Raw genomic sequence first — 14,482 nt, forward strand, 5'->3', positions numbered from 1 at the left:
TCATTTGGTTCATTTATCCCTACTGAGATGTGAATGGTAGAGTGGAAGACAATAAAACCTGTTTGGCACCATCAGGCAAGGATTGAATGAGATAATGCAGGTACAGTAGTTAGCACAGAGTAGGGACTCAATAAAAAGCCATTCTAAAGCTAAGTGATGAAAGTTCAATGAAGGTGCTGCTAACATGGGGAACATGTAGAGGGGCAGAGGATGTGTTTGGGGACTCAGCCTGGGGATGCCTCTCAGAATACACCATTTGGAGGCTGCCCTGTGAGGGGGGTCTCCCATCCCCTGACCCTTCTTCAGTGTGGCTTGTCCACAATTATCTGGTTTCCTAGTAGGAAAAGAGAATCAGTCGCCTAACTGCAGATGCCTTTCTAGAACTCTCATCTGGAAATGGTGTTGTGTCTAATTTGTAAGGAGATTCAACAAGGCTTTCAAAGAGCAAGAGCCCATTCTTGCCTTTTGGGGTTCCCCATGTTACCTCAAGCCTGCTTCCCGACTCCTACACCCCACATCCTACCCCTTGTTGTATAGAGATCCAACTGCCTCCTCCACCCTCTACGTCCCAAAACCACAGGAGACTGCGTACTCGGACTGCTTGTGTGGACTGAAGGCTTCACATGCAAGAACCCCAACAAGCCAGGCAGAAGCTCCATCGCCTTTTATGGTCTAGCCTCGGGAGTCACAGGGTGTCACTTCTGCTGTACTTTACTTGTCCAAACAGTCACAAAAGCCACCCAATTTCCAGGGGAGGGGACATAGACCTCATCTCTAAATGAGAGTCGTATACAGGTCACTGTTTTTGTTTGCTAGGGCTGCCATAACAAAATACCACAGGCTGGGTGGCTCAAACAACGGAAGCGTATGGTCTCGCAGTTCTGGAGGCTGAAGTCCAAGACCAAGGAGTCCGCAGGTCTGGTGCCTTCTGAGGACTGTGAGAGAGAATCCGTTATATGCTGCTCCCCTAGCTTCTCGTGGTTTGCTGGCCATCGTTGGCTTCCTTGGCTTATGGAAGCATCATCCCCGTCTCTGCCTTCATTTTCACATGGTGTTCTCCCTCTGTGTCCAAATTTCCCCCTTTTAGAGGTCACCAGTTATATTGGATTAGGAGACTACCCTACTTCAGTAAAACCTCACCTTAAATAATTATATCTGCAATGAGCCTATTTCCAAATAAGGTCACGTTCAGAGGTACTGGCGGTTAGGATTTGAACATATGAATTTTGGGGGACACAATTCAACCCATAACAGTCACAGTATAAGAAGAGCATGTGGGATGGAGGATATTATTATGGTCTTTGGAAAACACAATATACCACAGGCATCCACCTCAATGGCCAATTGAGTTCTACGCTTTATAGGAAACCTCTAATCACACAGAGAAGTTATTGAAAATGGTAGACATTTCCCAACAGTTTTCTTACAATCTTAGAATTCTCTTTAATTAAACAGAGATGTTAGGACCCCTTCCATTCTAGAGCCACACAGTCTGCACAATTAGCATGTCAATTTGAGATACATTCAAGTGGCTATGTTGATAGCCGTTTTTAAATCATTCAGTGAAATCCAAATCAATCATTTGCAGAACTCTTGAGGCATCTGCTAAATATGATTTGGAAACCTCAGAGCCAGTCCAACAGGATGCACAGAAACAGCCTGTGTGCAACCACAGTCAGGGCTAGGAGCAAATGCCAAGTCTAGACTCACAGAGAGCCGCAGGTCCTGTCCCAGCAGAGGATTCCCCGCCACCCCATTTTCCACTCTGGAAACCATGGGCTCCACTAGCTACAAGGCAGTCTCCTAAGTCCCATTTTCTCCCCCCCTTACCCCACCCAAAACAAATAAATAAACACAAAGTGGGAGTTCAAGTGGGGTTGAAGATCCCATTTGGGTATTGTACGGTTCCACTTATATGAGGTACCTAGAATAGGCAAACACATAGACACAACGTGTAGAACAGCAGTTAGTTACCCCCAGTCGAGGGGTTGGGTGAGGGAGGGGAAATGGAAGTTACCGTTTGATGAGTGCAGAGTTCTGAGTTTCTGTTTGGATGATAAAAACATTCCGGAACTGGGTAGTGGTGATGGTTGCACAACATTGTGAAAGTACTCAATGCCACTGAATTGCACACTTAGAGAGCATTGAAATGGTAAATTCGTGTCATGTATATTTCACCACAATGTTTTTAAAAGAATAGATCCTGTTTGGAGCAGGTGGTGAGCTATGAAATAACAAAACAATCAAACTTTTCTTAGGGTCCATCAGTGTCTAAAGCACTTTTTTACCCCTTTACTTTTCGAATCCTTTTTTAAAACCCTAGACATTATGTGTAATTGTTGCCATTCTACAGATGGGAGAATAGAGGCCCAGACTGATGAACTGTTCAAGGTCATGGGCTGGGTAAATGGCAGGACCAGGTCTGTCTCTAAAGTGCAGGCAAAGGAGTCCATGTAGGTGGCTGGCCCTTAAGGAATGGATGTTTTTTCATTTCACAGACTCAGTGGACACCAGAGCTGGAGGGACTCTTAGAGGTCTGATTTAACCCTTTTAGAGAAAGAGAAATCTACAGGCCTGCCTGGCCTGCTCTTGGACTCTGACCAACTGCTCTGGAAACCATTGAGCTTGCTGCTCCCTTTGTCTCCTTTCTTTAGAGGGCAGTCGTCATATAAGTGTGAAGAGTGTGGGCTTGGCCCTCCTGCCATGTCCCACCCATGTGACCTTTAGTATGTCACTTAACTTCCCCATATCACATCCATTAAATGGGCAAAATCAGACAGGACCTGCCTGAAGAGGACTGATGAATGGGAGGATTCAGTGATGTCACGTATCCAGCACGGAACTGGCTGCTCTTATATCTACCCAGGACGGACACAGTCAGGCCTGCTCTGTAATGCAAAGCTGCGAGATAGAACCGGGGACAAATTAGTGCCAGCTCTAGAGGGAGACTGTTGCCTGGGGTGTTTTAAAATGATTATTATTAACAGCATGATTGAGGTATGATTGACATGCAATAAACTGTACACATTTAAATACACCACTTGATAAGTTACCAACATACATCCTCAAAACCATCGCCACAATCAAGATAATAAACTTCTCCATTCCCCGCCCCAAACATTTTCTTGTGCCTTTTGTAATCCCCCTCCAGGGACTTCTCACTTCCTATCCCCCATCTCCAGGCAACCATTGATCTGCTTCCTGTCAACTATAGATTAACTTGTATTTTCCAGAATTTTATATAAATGGAATCATACAGTATATACTCTTATTTCTGCCTTCTTTCATTCAGCATAACTGTTTTGAGAAATATCCATATGATTGCGCATATCAATAGTTCATTCCTCTGTATTACTTGGTATTATTCCATTGTATGAGTTTGCCACTATTTGCTTATTGAATCAACTGTTGGTCAACATATAGGTTGTCAATCCAGTTTGGAGCTATTATAAATAAAGCTTCTAAGAACAGTCATGTATATGGCTTTGTGTGGATGCATGCTTTCTTTTCTGTTGAGTAAAACCTAGGAATGGCAGCTCCCACGATAAGTACATGCGTAACGTTTTTTAAGAATCTGCCAAATTATTTTCCAAAGTGGTTGCGCCATTTTACTTTGCCACCAACAGTTTTGTTCCTCTTATATCCTTGCCAACATTTGATACAGTCAGTTTTGTTTTGCTTTTTTCATGTTAGCCATTTTGGTGGGTGTGCCGTGGTATCTCATGGTGGCTTTAATTTGCATTTCCCTGATGACTAATAATGTTGAACATCTTTTCATGGGCTTACTTGCCATCCGTGTACATTTTTTGGTGATGTTTCTGTTCAAATCTCATCCACGCTACTTATCAACTTTGTAACTTCAAGCAAGTGACTTCACCCGTCTGCACTTCCAATTCTGTAAAGCAGAGGATGATGACACTTCCCATCTCATGCGGTTGCTGTGAGAATCTTTCCAACCCCAGTGCCCTGTCTGCCTGCCCCCCGCCTTCCCGACAGAGCCTTCCAGACAGGACCTCTACACCTGCTCATAGCTTCCTCCTACTGAAGGCCCTTCTCCTGCCTCGTGCATACACTCACACATCACGCAGTTCCACTCCCCTTCCAGCTGTGGAGACAGAGACAGACATCGGGAACAGAGGCGTATTGGTTTGGGAACCCAGGGACTGCATTTGACAGTCTGTCTCTTAAGCTTTTTAAACCACTGCTGAAAGACACTTGATACATTGAGATGTTTTTCTCTCTGCTCAGAATTCCAACCTGTTTGTTTCCCAGGTGAAGGCAGTCTGTCTGTCAGGTAAGGGGGAGGGAAGGAGCCAGTGAGCTGCTGCAGAGACCCGTGCTCCCCACCCCCACCCCAAGCTCCACACTGGCCGTCTGAGACAGGGAGCAAGGAGACCAGTGTCCTCCAGCCCCTTCAGCTCCCAGGCCCTTCTTTCTTCCCCCTCAAGCCCATCAGGTCTCAGCAGCACTGAGGAGTAGGCTGAGCTACAGAAGGTGTGGATGTTCCCACAAGGAAGAAGGGAGAACCCTGAGACCAGACCAGAAGGGAGAAGCCAGGCCCAGACAGGGCTGGGGGGCTGGCCAAGATGACAAGACAGATATCTAGAACCCAGACTGAGAGGATGACGTGTGGGTTCAGAACGCATCACCCCAGAGGTGCCTCTGTGGTACGAAGGTTGTTGTGAGCTAAAGGCAACTTTAGCTGCGGGCTCAAGAGAAATTTCTATCCCCCACCCCTTAACCACCTAGAAGAACTGGAATTAGGGGCCTTGCCCATAATAAGAGATTATCAGAGATTACCTTTTTTGACCTACCTCTATGGCAGGGCAAACTACTAATTACTGAAGATGTGCTCTCCCTACAATGACCGTCTGAAGCCCCAAGGCACCTTCTCTCATCCCTAGTTCAGAATGTCTTATATATCAGTTTTTCCTTTCTGTCTCTGAACCTCTCATGCATGTGGGGCCTCTGACTCCCTCATGTATATGGGGTTCCCATACATATGTATGTATTCAATTTTGCTATTTTCTCATGTCTATTTGATTATTAGATGAGCCTGAAAGAAACTTGAGGGTAGAGGAAAGTTTCTTCCTATCCCACAATGACAAATAAAGTCATACACAGCCTGGATCCTTGGCTGCAGAAGTACAGTAGAGCACACCATGGGCCTTGGGGACAACGCCCAGGTTACCTAGTAAGTTAGACCATCAGCCTAGCACAGTGCCTGTCAACTGGCGTCCTCAGAGCAGCTACTCTGGTCACCTGAGAACTCATTAGAACTGCAAATTCCCAGGCTCCACGTGGAGACTCTGGGGGTGGGGCCCAACAGTCAGCCTTAACAAACCCTCCAGGTGGCTCTGATGCAGCCCCCAAGTGTTAAGACCCCTGGCCCTGCAGAGGGAAATTCTAGGCAGAAGTATGGGTCTAAGAAACTATCAGTCGCTTTCAAGGACAAACGTCACAAGCCAGGCACAAGATTGAGAGAGAGAGATGAATCTGTTCACGTTCCAGCTCTGCCACTTCCTAGCTGTGTGACCTTGAGGCTTTCTAAGCCTCTCTTTCCTCTTCTGTAAAAACTGGATAAAGATGACCTTATAAGGTTGTTTTGAGGATTTAAAGAGGTAATATGCATGGAGGGCAGGTCACACATGAGAAAAAAAAGAGCAGCTATATAGACCTGCCATAAGCCCAGATGATGATTTTGGGCACATTAGACAAAGTGGTCCCTTCTTCACATCATTTTACTGACATCTTTGGCAAAGTGGCCATACTAACTTTTCAAAACTAAGAGAACAACTTTGAGAAGAGCATCAGCCTGTGAAGATAGCACCCTAGAGATATGCAAAATATAACCGTAAGTGGTCCTGACTATGTTTGGTATGATGAAGTACACACCTGTAAGGTGCAAAGATGGGGTACACAGCCCTGGTAAGCAGGATGCAGGACAACCCCATGGGGCCAGCTCTCCAGAAGGTAATGCCTGGTGTCTTCTGGAGCATTCTTTCCTCTATTATCCACAAAAATAAACTCAGCCTCCATCCCAGCTATCTGGGGAAAGGACAAGCTTCTCCTTAATAGTTCCTTCCTTTTTCAGGGGTGCTTCCACTCTCCTGGTCACTTCTTGCCCTCCCACCTCACATTGCCTACCCCTGCTGTCCTGCACCCTACCAGTTCTACTCAGAAACCCTGTCCCTCTACTGTCATGCCCTAGGGCATCACTGACCTGAGCCTGCTGCAAGGAGCTGGCTTCACTGAGGGTAAGGGAGAGTACAAATAGCACACAACTGGAAACAAGCGAAGCTGAATAGTCATCTCAGTGTTCTTCAACCAGCCCTATGCGGAACTTGTCATGAGTCATTAATTCTTTCGGGGCTGCCGCCTGCCCTGTTTGGAGGCACTTAATTTCCCTACCATGAACCTTTCATCTCCTCTTTTCCCTGACTCTTGCAAGACCCTGAAAACTCCCTTTCCTGTGACTGCCAATGGACTGTTCTCCGACTCACCCTAGTTTGTTTGTAAAGTAATTTATCTCCTGATAGAGCTTTCTCCTTCCAGACTATGTGGGGTGGGGGTAAGGAGGAGCCTTCCCTTGAATAATAAAATAAAATAACTATTTATAGTGTTTTCTTAAACAAAAGAGCAGCCTGCCTTCTGTTGGGCACCCTTCTCACCCCCACTTGGAGTGTAAAAGTGGCTGTAGGCATTTCTGGTTTTAAATAGCAATTTTTTCCTCTTTCTGTTACACATATGCAATGCACAGAAACCCCTGTAAATTCCTCAAGTTTTTATTAAAATTCTAGATGGTGCAGCAGAGATTTCAGACACAATAGCTTCTGTTAACAACAGGAAATTAATAACCAAACTGACTTGCAATCATTGTCATCTGGATTGGTGACAATACATGAAATAAAGGAAGTAGGGTAACACAGTGTTTGAGGCATGAGTTGTGGAAGCAGCACGACCTGGGTTTGAATCCTGGATTCCCCGTTTATTAGCTGGCACACTTGTTGGGGAAGTCACCCAAACTCTCTGTGCCTCAGTTTCCTCATATGCAATATGGAGAAATAATAGTACAGTCAGTTCTAACTATACTGCAATATACATTCCTAAGAAGCACCACCACTATGTGTGATATAAAAATATCCTTGTTCCTGGCTCCTGGCACAGAGCTCCTAAAACCCTTGGAATTTCCAGAGTGATAGGACAGTCCTTTGTTATTCACAATAAGCTCTTTTCAACCATACCCGAGTTTATGCAGATTATTTTGTTAATGAGGAGATTTAGGATGGAGCCCTTAGATTGCCTCAAGATGGGACTGGTCACCAAAAAGACCAAGTGATTAGAGGCATGGAACGTTTAGCTCTACTCCCAACCTCTGGAGAAGAGATGGGAGCTAGAGATTAAGCTCTATAAAAATTCTTGAACAATGAGATTTGAGATTTGATGAGCTTCTGAGCTGGTGAACACAAGGAGGTGCGGGGAGGGTGGTGCACCTGGACAGGGCACGGAAGCTCCATGTCCCAATCCCCATACTTTGCATCTCTTCCATTTGGCTGTTCCTGAGTTGTACCCTTTATAATAAACCAGTAAATGTAAATAACGTGTTTTCCTGAGTTCTGTGAGCCATTCTAGCAAACCTTAAGAGGGGGTCATGGAAACCTCAAGTTTATAGCAGGTCAGTCAGAAGTGTGAGAAGCCAGGGACTTGCGATTGACATCTGAAGGGGGAGGGGCTGGGGAGACGGGACCCTTAAGCTGTGGGTCTGAGCCAACTCTGGGTCGTTCTTGGCAGAACTGAACTGAACTGAATTTTTGGACACCCAGCTGGTGTCCACAGAATCAGAGAATGGGTTTTTGGTGTTGGAAAACACAACAGACAATGGATAAACAAAGTGTGGTCTATACATACAATGGAATATCAGTCATCCTCTAAAAAGGAAATTCTGACACACACTATGACATGGCTACGTGAAATAAGCCAGTCACAAAAGGACAAATACTATATGACTCCACTCCTACGAGACACGTAGAAATGGTCAAATTCATAGATACAGAAAGTATCATGGTGGTTGCCAGAAATTGGGGTTAGAGTGGGAGATGGGGAATCAGTGTTTAATGGGTACAGAATTTCAGTTTTGCAATATGAGAAGAGTTTGGTGGATGGACGGTGGTGATGGTAGACAACAACATGATTGTACTTAATACCAGTGACCTGTATAGTACTTAGAAGTGGGTAAGATGGTAAATTTTATGTTATAGGCATTTTATCACAATTTGTTTAAAAATTAAAAGTAAAATAAATCACCACTTTACAAAACCCGCAGGGCCAATGGACCAATAAAGTTAGGGCACCACACTCAAAATCTTCATTGGTGACACATTAAAAAAAAAAAAGGCAACCTAATAAAAACAGTAGCACAGTTTTCCACGTTAAGTGGTTAAGATATACATAAATACCACAAAAAGTGTAACACATTCTTTTAATTTGATTATGAAGGTGGACGTCAGAAGGGTTCCAGCTTGTGAGTTCCTATGAAGTGGTGGAAGGAAGGACATCCTAAATGGGAAGGAAAGTTCTAGCTCCAGATGTGTCCCTCCTGCTACACATAATATGCAGTGAACTGAGGAATTTGGCAGATGTTTGAGATGTGTACCTGTGTGCGGTTTGTTATTCCTGTATGGCTGGGTTCAACTGGGTGCAGTGGTGGGCTCACCTAGTGTTTCTCCAGCAGGAAACCATGCCTAACCAAATGCAAAGTTAGCGTCACGCTCAGATTGTTCCACGGCATTGCAACAAATGCCATACACCTATGGCATTGCAACAAGTCCACGTTTTCAAAATAAGTGCAATAGAAGAATGACTGTACATAGGTGATGGAATCTGTAGGGGTTCTGAACAAGTCAGCCCGAGATGTGCCTCAGCAATATGCAGATTATTTTGAGTTAAAGGCAAACAAGACCCTGTGGGCTCAAGAGAAACTTCTGTCCCCCTTTAACTACCTAGAAGAATTCAAATTAGAGGCCTTGCCCATAATAAGAGATTATCAGAGATCATCTTTTTTTGACCTGTCCATAGAGCAGGGCAAACTTCTAACTACTAAACATCTGCTCTTCTTATCATCCTGCAAAGAAACTTTGAAGTCTCCAAGGCTCCTCACCTCATCCTTAGCTCAGAATGCCATATCTACCTCATTTTAACTCTGTCTTTGAACCGCTCAGGTATGTGAGGGTCTCTGATTCTTTCATGTATGTGAGGTTCCCATACATATGTAAGTAATTAAATTCGGTTATTTTCTTTTGATAATCTGTCTCATGTCTACTTGATTATTAGACCAGCCAAAAGCACCTTGAGGGTAGAGGGAAGTTTCTTCCTCCCCCACAAATTATGACAAGGATTATATGATAAAATGTATATGAAACTTTTAAAAGTACCTAGGACATAGTAACTGCTCAGATGTAATATTAGTAATTGTGGTTGCTGGGACAATGGCAGTGATCATTGTAGGGCCATGGTTATTGTTCATGTTGTTACACCAAAGAGAGTCGCCTATAGCTAAACCAAGGCAGGCTACATGCCCATTTTACAGATGGCAAAACTGAGGCCCAAAGAATCTGAGAAATATCTCAAGATCACACAAAAGTCTGATACAAAGTTGTTAATTAAAAGTATATATATACTAATACAGAACTTGTATTGTGGTCCCTGGATGCCTGGTGGCTAATTGCTTTGCCTAGGTCAACAGAGCTATCAGAAATATGCTCTCCACCTTCAGGGCATTTGAGCCCTTTGTAAAAGGCAAAGGAAATGGGTAAAACTTTCAGTTCTGTCTGAAAAAGCAAGACTAATTTTCCTGGTGGTTCCTATTAACTTGAAAAGAGCAGATCTGCCCATCAAATGGCATTTTACCAGCTGATCAATTTGGTGTCATTCTCATTGAATTAAATCAAATTGAAATGTAATTCCCTTCCCGGAACAAATCCCCCTACAGGGACTCGCTGCGCAGAAGTGTTTGACCTTGTGCTGGCTGCCTAGAGGGCTCTCCAGAAAGCGGAGGGTACAAGTGGAGTCTACAGAGCTCATGCCCCGGCTGGCACAACCTTCTCAGCTGACGTTCGGGCTTGTCTGCTGCACACTCCTGGGTCCACAGCGATGCCCAGATAGCTTCTGTTGACCCCTGCAGGGGCATGATCAAGTGCCTGAAGGTGGGTTTATGCCTCAGAAAGTGAGTTGGCATACACAAAGGAGCAAGGAAGAGTCACAACTGGAGAGCTCCTGATACACAGGGAGCCTCTGTACAAAATAGGAAAAGACTCCCCCTCCAGGTAGAGGAATTATAAAATGGCACCCCTCGTGGTTGGGAGAAAATGCTCCTTCCTGCAGACTATGGCATCCGCAAACCACAGTGCAAAGGTTGGTGAGTGGGAAGTTCAGCTCCTCACACCCACTCAGATTCAACCTACGCAACCACAGGCAATAGTGTTAGTCAGCTACCCACTGGGGCCACCATACCACGTTTCCCCGAAAAGACCTAGCTGGACCATCAGCTCTAATGCGTCTTTTGAAGCAAAAATTAATGTAAGACCCATTAATTAATATAATATAATATAATATAGTTAATATAATACCAGGTCTTATATTAATTTTTGCTCTAAAAGATGCATTAGAGCTGATAGTCCGGCTAAGTCTTATTTTCGGGGAAACATGGTAATAGGCTCACTTCTGAGAGTTTCCTGCAGCAGAGGCTCAGCTCTGGCAGAACATGGGTACAACTCAAAGTATCCAGTGGCTACTAGCTGAACTGGCTGCAATTGTCCCCGCCAAATCCTGGGAGATCCTATGAAAAGGCCCACAAAACATTCTCTCCGCAGAGCTCCCCATGGAACCTGAAATTGTACGACTCTGACCCGTGGCCTGCCTGCCCTTTATTCATCCCTCCACTCCCTGCCTGGGGAGCCAGAAGACCTGGCATCAAATCTCGGCTCTCCTGACCAGATGACCTTGAGCCAGTGACTTAACCTCTTTGAGCTTCAGCAGAGCAGTAATAATACCTGTCAGCAGCCCCTGGAAGTAAGTGTGAAACCTGGAAACAAAGATGTCTTCTGCGTTAGGTTAGTAAAATCCATGCAGAAGGATGAGCTATGCCATCTGTTGGCATGAACCAAGAGATGGCCTGGAAATGTGACTGAAGAATTTGGGAAGACCCCAAACGCCAATCAGGGTATGGTCACAGTGAGACAAGACTGAGGGGTGATGGCAATTGAGTAAGCAGAAACGTAATTAACTAAATCAGTTGGCAAGACTGTATGAACAGAGAAAGCATGCCTAGCCTGGAGCAGGGATAAGGGGAGCCCAAGGAGCTAGAAACTGGCCATATTTATTCTGCGATAAATTCACAAAGTTGATGCCAAGCTCAGAGGCCTCTTAGCAGCCAACCACTCAGTCTTCTCTTGGAGAATTTCGACCTCTCATCAACCCTTTCAAGCTGCAACAATCCTTAGTCCCAGGGTTGTTATAAGGATTAAATAGCAAAGTGCCTGGCACATAGCAGGTGGCAAATGAAATAACATTCCCTTCTCACTCGGTTCCCTTTTATCCTAGAATAATAACCCATGTCAAGTCTTTCTGGCCACATAAGCATTTCCTCCTGGATTCTCCTGACATCCCTGCTCTTTCCTCCTCTGGTGGAACAACCCTCCCCAATATGCATCCATCATATTCCTTTCCTCTATGCCCAGTGGAGTGTCACTGTTATTGCCAACGAACTGCCCTCTGTTCCAAAGTGAAAGGGAAAGGCAAAATGAATGAAATAAGCACGTAAATATCATGAATATCAACTTGTAACTGACGAGTGCTATGAAGGAGAGGTGAGTACACACGCAGTGAACGCTGTGGTGTGCCTCTAGACCTCTCTTCAGGGCTGAGGCACTCACTCCCCCAACTGCCAGGAGTGTTGGATGGAGAGCAGACAGCTCTCCCTTGAGTCTTCCCCAGGAATTGCACTCAGCCTTTAAAAGCCACCTCTACAAAGGTCACACTCTCCCCTGGAGGCAACCCCCGCCAATGACTGGTCCTTGCATCCCTATTGCCTCAAGGTGGCAACTCTGAAGGACCGTCCCAGCTCCCCACTCCTGGAATGGACTAGGGCCTGTTATCTCAGAATCAAACCTCAGCTCCTTCAATGCCCGCCCCCCTCCCCATGGGTATTGATCCCATAGATACTCCCCAATAAACTTCCTGCGCACAATTCTCTGTCTTGGGATCTGGTTCCCAAGGAACCCACCTACGACGACATATCACAGGAGGACTGATCTAGTTAGAGGGGTGGTGGCAGTGAGGGAGGGTGTGAGGGTCACAGAAAGCTTTCCTAACTAAGGTACATTTGAGCTGAAATCTGAAGAATAAGGAGTTGTCTGGAGAAGAATGTCCTAAGCAGAGGGGACAGAATGTGCAAAGACCCTGAGAAAAGAAGCAAGTTTAAGGCCAGCTTGGATGCACTACTGAGAGTGAGCAGGTGGCATCAGGAAAGCGAGACATTAGGATGGAAACGTCGGCATGGCCAGAGCAAGCAGAGACTCACAGGCCAAGTTAGGTTATGGTCTAACCAAAAAGAAAACTTTCTGATTCATGAGTGCATTAGTCAGCTTGGGCTGTCGTACAAAATAAACAGCCTCCCAGAGGCTGGGCTCCTTAAACAACAGAAATGTGTTTTCCCCCAGTTCTGGAGGCTGGAAGTCCAAGATCAAGGTTGGGCAGGGTTGGTTTCCTCTGACGCCTCTCTCCTTAGCTTATAGGAGGCTGCCTTCTTGCTGCCGTGGTCAAACCTCTATGCACAAGCATCCCTGGTGTCTCTCCTTTGTGTCCAGCTTCCTCTCTTACCACTCGGATGGGGTGAGCGCTCACCCTAATGACGTCATGTTAATTCAATCACCTCTTCCAAGGCCTTATCTCCAAATACGGCCACACTCTGAGGTACTACGGATTAGGGCTTCAACATACGAATTTGGGGAGGACACAACTCAGCCCTTCACACTGATGTTTTCTGTATGCAGCATCCTACAATGCATAAAACCTAAATTTCAACAAATGGATAATTTAAGTAACCACCTTTGTTGAAAATGAAAAATAACGTTATATTGGACCCGCCCCGGGAAATACGAAATGTATGGTCGCCATATATGTAAGTCATTTCAACCACATCCTCACCAGCACCCTCCACTGCCCCTGAAGCTGCTATCCCCCCACATTTTATTCACAGATCCTTCCTTCCCCTCTGCTCCCATCCCAGGCCAGTTGTCTGCCAAGTACTGCTGGAGAAACTCCAATAAGTGTGTTGATCCACTCCAGTACAAATCAGAGTGTCCAGCTTCTGCTGGGCTCTCCGCTGCCCTGCAATCCTCCTGTTTATTCCTGGTCTAGTGCACGTCCTGTTCTGTTCAGCAGTTTTGCTAACCTTCCCATCCTCTATCAGCCTTGTTGACCAACCCCCACCCCGCACTCTCAGAAGACCGTTTGCCCTCCCTTGCAGAGAAAGAAAAAGCCAGTTTCTTTTCTCACCCCCTCCCAATCTTCCCAAAGCTAACTAGAGGAAGGCGTATGGTGTGGAAGACAGAGAACAAGGTTTGGCTCCAGCCAGAGAGTCTATCATGTAAGACTTTCATTCTTGGGCAAGTTCACCTCCTTGCTGTTCAGTTATCTGTGAGAGAAGGGTCACTGCCGCAAGATGGCACCGTATCACACTTGGAATAAAATCCAAATTCCTTACCATGGTCAGCAACACTGGCCCTGTGTGACCTGACCTGTTACTTCTCTGCTACCCCTCTCTCCCAGGCTGAGCTGCTCCATCATCATTACCTTTTGGCTATTCTTGGAACACACCAAGCCCATCCCCACCGCAGGGCCTTTGCACATGCTGTTCCCTCTGCAGGGTCTTGGCATGGCTCATTCCCGCACAGGCAGTTCTCTTCAGATAGGCCTTCCCTGATTACCCCATATAAACTAGTACCTCCCCCCATCTTTTCTAATCTTTTTACTCTACCTTACTTTTTTTGGTTTCACTTACCACTTACTCCCTGAAATTATAGTTCTTTATTTATTGTCTGTCTTCCTCACAAAACTGTAAGCTCCAGGATGCAGGAACTGTGCCTTGGTGATAGTAACCTGCAATGGTAAAACAATGCCTGGCACATAGCAAATTTTGTTCAATGAACATCAGAAAAGACCTAAGATGGTTGCCTAGGGACATTTCTGTGCACCAATACCGACACCACCAACCATTCCTCCGAAGAACAATTACACCGAAATTCACATCCCAGTTTTCACATTTGGTGGAATGGGAGCTACCAGCCACCTTCTGACATGACCTTCCCCTTGGCCAGTGATTGTCAAGAAGTAGGCACGGGACTTGGTCTGAACCAATTAGAGTCCTTTCCTAGGATATTTTACACTACAGCCAGAAAAGAGTAAAATTTCCCTGGAGAGACAG

Source organism: Rhinolophus ferrumequinum, chromosome 9, assembly GCF_004115265.2.
Source record: "Rhinolophus ferrumequinum isolate MPI-CBG mRhiFer1 chromosome 9, mRhiFer1_v1.p, whole genome shotgun sequence".
NCBI lineage: Eukaryota > Metazoa > Chordata > Mammalia > Chiroptera > Rhinolophidae > Rhinolophus > Rhinolophus ferrumequinum.